The following is a 7500-nucleotide window of genomic DNA, read 5'->3' as shown; positions in this document are numbered from 1 at the left end:
ACACACACACATACGCCCCCCCCAAAAACCCCTCCGCCCCACACACACACACATACAGACACATACCCCTCCCCACACACACACACATACGCCCCCCCACACACACACACCGACACACACATACCCCTCCACCTCACACACACACACACCTCCGCCCCACACACACACACCCCTCCACCCCACACACACACACATACCCCTCTGCCCCACACACACACACCCCTCCACCCCACACACTCACACATACCCCCGCCACACACACACACACATCCACACACAGACATACCCCCCCCCCCCACACACACACACACATACCCCTCCGGCCCAAACACACACACATACCGCCCCCACACACCCCTCCACCCCACACACACACACATACCGCCGGCACAAACCCCTCCGCCCCACACACACACACACACACACACACACAAACCCCTCCGCCCCACACACACACAGACACACACATATACCCCCCCACACACACACATACCCCTCCACCCCACGCACACACACACACATACCCCTCCGCCCCACACACACACACCAACAAACACATACGCCCCCGCCCCATACACCCCTCCGCCCCACACACACACACACACCCCTCCCCCCCACACCCCTCCCCCCACACCCCTCCGCCCCACACACACACACACACACACACACACACATACCCCTCCGCCCCACACACACACAGACACACACACATACCCCCCCACACACACACATACCCCTGCAACCCACGCACACACAAACACATACTCCTCCGCCCCACACACACACACATACAAACACATACCCCTCCGCCCCACACACACATTTACCGCCCCCACACACCCCTCCGCCCCACACACACACACACACACCCACACACACATACCCCTCCGCCCCACACACGGACAACCATACCCACCCCACACACCCCTCCGCCCCACACACACACACACATACCCCTCCCCCTCACACACACAGACACACACACAAACATACGCCCCCCCCATAAACCCCTCCGCCCCACACACACACACAAACCCCTCCGCCCCACACACACACATACCCCTCCGCCCCACACACACACACACACACATACCCCTCCCAAAACCCCCCCCCCCCACGCACACTCACACATACCCCCCCCACACACACACACACACACATACCCCCCCCACACACACACAGACACACACACATACCCCCCCCACACACACACACACACACACCCCTCCCACACACACACACACCCCTCCACCCCACGCACACACACACACACATACCCCTCCGCCCCACACACACTCACCAACAAACACATACGCCCCCGCCCCATACACCCCTCCCCCCCACACACACACCCCCCACACACACAAACATCCACATACACACACACACATACCCCCCCTCCACACACACACACACACACACACATACCCCCCCTCCACACACACACACACACACACACACACACACACATACCCCTCCGCCCCATACACACACACATACCCCTCCGCCCCACACACACATACACATACCCCCCACCCACACACACACATACGCCCTCCCCCCACACACACACACACACACACACACACACACATACCCTTCCGCCCCACACACACATACACACACACACACACACATACCCCCCCTCCACACACACACACACACACACACATACCCCTCCGCCCCACACACACATACACATATCCCTCCGCCCACACACACACACACACGTACCCCTCTGCCCCACACACACACACACACACACACAAACCCCTCCGCCCCACACACACACAGACACACACACATACCCCCCCACACACACACATACCCCTCCACCCCACGCACACACACACACATACCCCTCCGCCCCACACACACACACCAACAAACACATACGCCCCCGCCCCATACACCCCTCCGCCCCACACACACACACACACCCCTCCCCCCCACACCCCTCCCCCCACACCCCTCCGCCCCACACACACACACACACACACACACACACATACCCCTCCGCCCCACACACACACAGACACACACACATACCCCCCCACACACACACATACCCCTGCAACCCACGCACACACAAACACATACTCCTCCGCCCCACACACACACACATACAAACACATACCCCTCCGCCCCACACACACATTTACCGCCCCCACACACCCCTCCGCCCCACACACACACACACACACCCACACACCCCTCCGCCCCACACACGGACAACCATACCCACCCCACACACCCCTCCGCCCCACACACACACACACATACCCCTCCCCCTCACACACACAGACACACACACAAACATACGCCCCCCCCATAAACCCCTCCGCCCCACACACACACACAAACCCCTCCGCCCCACACACACACATACCCCTCCGCCCCACACACACACACACACACATACCCCTCCCAAAACCCCCCCCCCCCACGCACACTCACACATACCCCCCCCACACACACACACACACACACATACCCCCCCCACACACACACAGACACACACACATACCCCCCCCACACACACACACACACACACCCCTCCCACACACACACACACCCCTCCACCCCACGCACACACACACACACATACCCCTCCGCCCCACACACACACACCAACAAACACATACGCCCCCGCCCCATACACCCCTCCCCCCCACACACACACCCCCCACACACACAAACATCCACATACACACACACACATACCCCCCCTCCACACACACACACACACACACACATACCCCCCCTCCACACACACACACACACACACACACACACACATACCCCTCCGCCCCATACACACACACATACCCCTCCGCCCCACACACACATACACATACCCCCCACCCACACACACACATACGCCCTCCCCCCACACACACACACACACACACACACACACACATACCCTTCCGCCCCACACACACATACACACACACACACACACATACCCCCCCTCCACACACACACACACACACACACATACCCCTCCGCCCCACACACACATACACATATCCCTCCGCCCACACACACACACACACGTACCCCTCTGCCCCACACACACATACACACACACATACCCCCCCCCACCCACACACACGCCCCCCCCCACACACACACACCCCCCCCACACACACACACACACACACACACATACCCCTCCGCCACACACACACACATACCCCTCCGCCCCCCACACACACACACAGATACAAACACACACATAGCCCCCCCCACACACACACATACGCCCTCCCCCCCACACACACACACACACACACAGACACACATACCCCTCCGCCCCACACACACACACAAACATACCCCTCCGCCCCAGACACACACACACACATACCCCTCCGCCCCAGACACACACACACACACATACCGCCCCCACACATACCCCTCCACCCCACGCAGACACACACACATACCCCTCCGCCCCACACACACACACACACACACACATACCCCCTTCACACACCCCTCTGCCCCACACACACACACACACACACATATACCCCCCCCACACACACACGCGCCCCCCACACACACACGCGCGCCACACACACGCCCCACACACACACATCCACATACACACACACACCCCTCCGCCCCACACACACACACACACACACACAAACATACCCCTCCGCCCCACACACACAAACACATACCCCTCCGCCCCAAACACACACACACACATACCCCCCCCACACACACGCATACCCCTCCACCCCACGGAGACACACACACATACCCCTCCGCCCCACACACACACACACACACATACCCCCTTCACACACCCCTCCGCCCCATACACACACACACACACACATACCCCCTTCACACACCACTCCGCCCCACACACACACACACACACACATACCCCTCCGCCCCACACACACACACACACACACATACTCCTCTGCCCCACACACACACACATACCCCCCCCCACCCCACGCACAGACACACACATACCCCTCCCCGCCCCACACACACACACACATACGCCCCCCCCATACACCCCTCCGCCCCACACACACACACACACACACACACACACACACACACACATACCCCTCCGCCCCAAACACACACACACATACCCCTCCCCCTCCCCCTCACACACACACACACACACACACACACACACACCTCCGCCCCACACACACACACACACCCCTCTGCCCCACACACACACACACACACACACACACACACATACCCCTCCCAAAAACCCCCCCCACGCCCCACACACACACACCCACACACACACACACCTCCCCCAACCCACGCACACACAAACACATACCCCTCCGCCCCACACACACACACACATACGTCCCCCCCAAAAACCCCTCCGCCCCACACACACACACCCCTCCGCCCCACACACACACACAAACACACATACCCCTCCGCCGCACACACACACACACACACACACACACACACACACACACACACACATACCCCTCCGCCCCACACACGCACAACCATACCCACCCCACACACCCCTCCGCCCCACACACACAGAAACACACCCCCCCCAAACACACACAAACACACAAACACACACACATTCCCCCCCAAACACACACACACACACATACGCCCCCCCCCACACACACCCACACACCCCCCAAACACACGCCCCACACATACACACATCCACATACACACACACACACACACACACATACCCCTCCGCCCCACACACACACACCCTCACACACATACGCCCCCCCCCATTAACCCCTCCGCCCCACACACACACACATACCCCTCCGCCCCACACACACACATACCCCTCCGCCCCACACACGCACACACACACACACACAGACATACCCCTCCCACATACCCCCCCCCACACACACTCACACATACCCCCCCCCCACACACACACACACACACATACACATACATACCCCCCCACACACACACGCGCCCCCCCCCCACACACACACCCCCCACACACATACACATCCACATACACACACACACCCCTCCGCCCCACACACACACACAAACATACCCCTCTGCCCCAGACACACACACACACATACCCCTCCGCCCCAAACACACACACACACACATACCCCCCCCACACACACATACCCCTCCACCCCACGCAGACACACACACATACCCCTCCGCCCTACACACACACACACACACACACACACACACACATAAACCCCCTTCACACACCACTCCGCCCCACACACACACACACATACCCCTCCGCCCCACACACACACCCCCCACACACACACACACACACACATACCCCTCTGCCCCACACACACACACACACACTTTCACACACATACGCCCCCCCCCACACAAACACACCCCCCACACACGCCCCACACACACACACACACACACATCCACACACATCCACATACACACATACCCCTCCGCCCCACACACACACACACACACCCCCCACACACGCCCCACACACACATCCACACAGTCACATACACACACATTCCCCTCCGCCCCACACACACACACACACACACTCACCTACCCCTCCGCCCCACACACACATACACACACACATACCCCCCCCACACACGCGCCCCATACACACGCCCCACACACACACATCCACACACACACACACACACACATACCCCTCCGCCCCACACACGCACAACCATACCCACCCCACACACCCCTCCGCCCCACACACACAGAAACACACCCCCCCCAAACACACACAAACACACAAACACACACACATTCCCCCCCAAACACACACACACACACATACGCCCCCCCCCACACACACCCACACACCCCCCAAACACACGCCCCACACATACACACATCCACATACACACACACACACACACACACATACCCCTCCGCCCCACACACACACACCCTCACACACATACGCCCCCCCCCATTAACCCCTCCGCCCCACACACACACACATACCCCTCCGCCCCACACACACACATACCCCTCCGCCCCACACACGCACACACACACACACAGACATACCCCTCCCACATACCCCCCCCCACACACACTCACACATACCCCCCCCCCACACACACACACACACACATACACATACATACCCCCCCACACACACACGCGCCCCCCCCCACACACACACCCCCCACACACATACACATCCACATACACACACACACCCCTCCGCCCCACACACACACACAAACATACCCCTCTGCCCCAGACACACACACACACATACCCCTCCGCCCCAAACACACACACACACACATACCCCCCCCACACACACATACCCCTCCACCCCACGCAGACACACACACATACCCCTCCGCCCTACACACACACACACACACACACACACACACACAAACCCCCTTCACACACCACTCCGCCCCACACACACACACACATACCCCTCCGCCCCACACACACACCCCCCACACACACACACACACACATACCCCTCTGCCCCACACACACACACACACACTTTCACACACATACGCCCCCCCCCCACACAAACACACCCCCCACACACGCCCCACACACACACACACACATCCACACACATCCACATACACACATACCCCTCCGCCCCACACACACACACACACACCCCCCACACACGCCCCACACACACATCCACACAGTCACATACACACACATTCCCCTCCGCCCCACACACACACACACACACACTCACCTACCCCTCCGCCCCACACACACATACACGCACATACCCCCTTCACACACCCCTCTGCCCCACACACACACACACACACATATACCCCCTTCACACACCCCTCCGCCCCACACACACATACACACACACATACCCCCCCCACACACGCGCCCCATACACACGCCCCACACACACACATCCACATACACACACACACCCCTCCGCCCCACACACATACACACAAACATACCCCTCCGCCCCACACACACACACACATACCCCTCCGCCCCAAACACACACACACACACATACCCCTCCACCCCACGGAGACACACACACATACCCCTCCGCCCCACACACACACACACACATACCCCCTTCACACACCCCTCCGCCCCACACACACACACACACACACACACACACACACATACCCCCTTTACACACCACTCCGCCCCACACACACACACACACACATACCCCTCCGCCCCACACACACACACACCCCCCACACACACACACACACATACCCCTCCCAAAAACCCCCCCCCCCCACGCACACTCACACATATACCCCCCCCACCCCACGCACAGACACACACATACCCCTCCCCGCCCCACACACACATACGCCCCCCCCCATACACCCCTCCGCCCCACACACACACACACACACACACACACACACACACACACACATACCCCTCCGCCCCAAACACACACACACATACCCATCCCCCTCACACACACACACACACCTCCGCCCCACACACACACACACACACCCCTCTGCC

The 7500-nt window shown here is 60.0% G+C and overlaps 1 protein-coding gene and 1 pseudogene across 1 annotated transcript in view; both read right to left on the bottom strand.

Annotated features, from left to right (window-relative positions):
• Nucleotides 1–7500, bottom strand: part of LOC133118956 (NACHT, LRR and PYD domains-containing protein 3-like) — a 179462-nt pseudogene that overhangs the window by 126278 nt on the left and 45684 nt on the right.
• Nucleotides 1–7500, bottom strand: part of LOC133118972 (tripartite motif-containing protein 16-like) — a 16658-nt gene that overhangs the window by 1785 nt on the left and 7373 nt on the right. The gene's annotated exons all lie outside the window — the stretch shown is intronic.

The sequence above is a fragment of the Conger conger genome, chromosome 19, assembly GCF_963514075.1.
Source record: "Conger conger chromosome 19, fConCon1.1, whole genome shotgun sequence".
In the NCBI taxonomy this organism is placed as follows: Eukaryota; Metazoa; Chordata; class Actinopteri; order Anguilliformes; family Congridae; genus Conger; species Conger conger.
The sequence above is the reverse complement of the archived record's forward strand: the minus strand, read 5'-3'. Positions and strand labels throughout refer to the sequence as shown.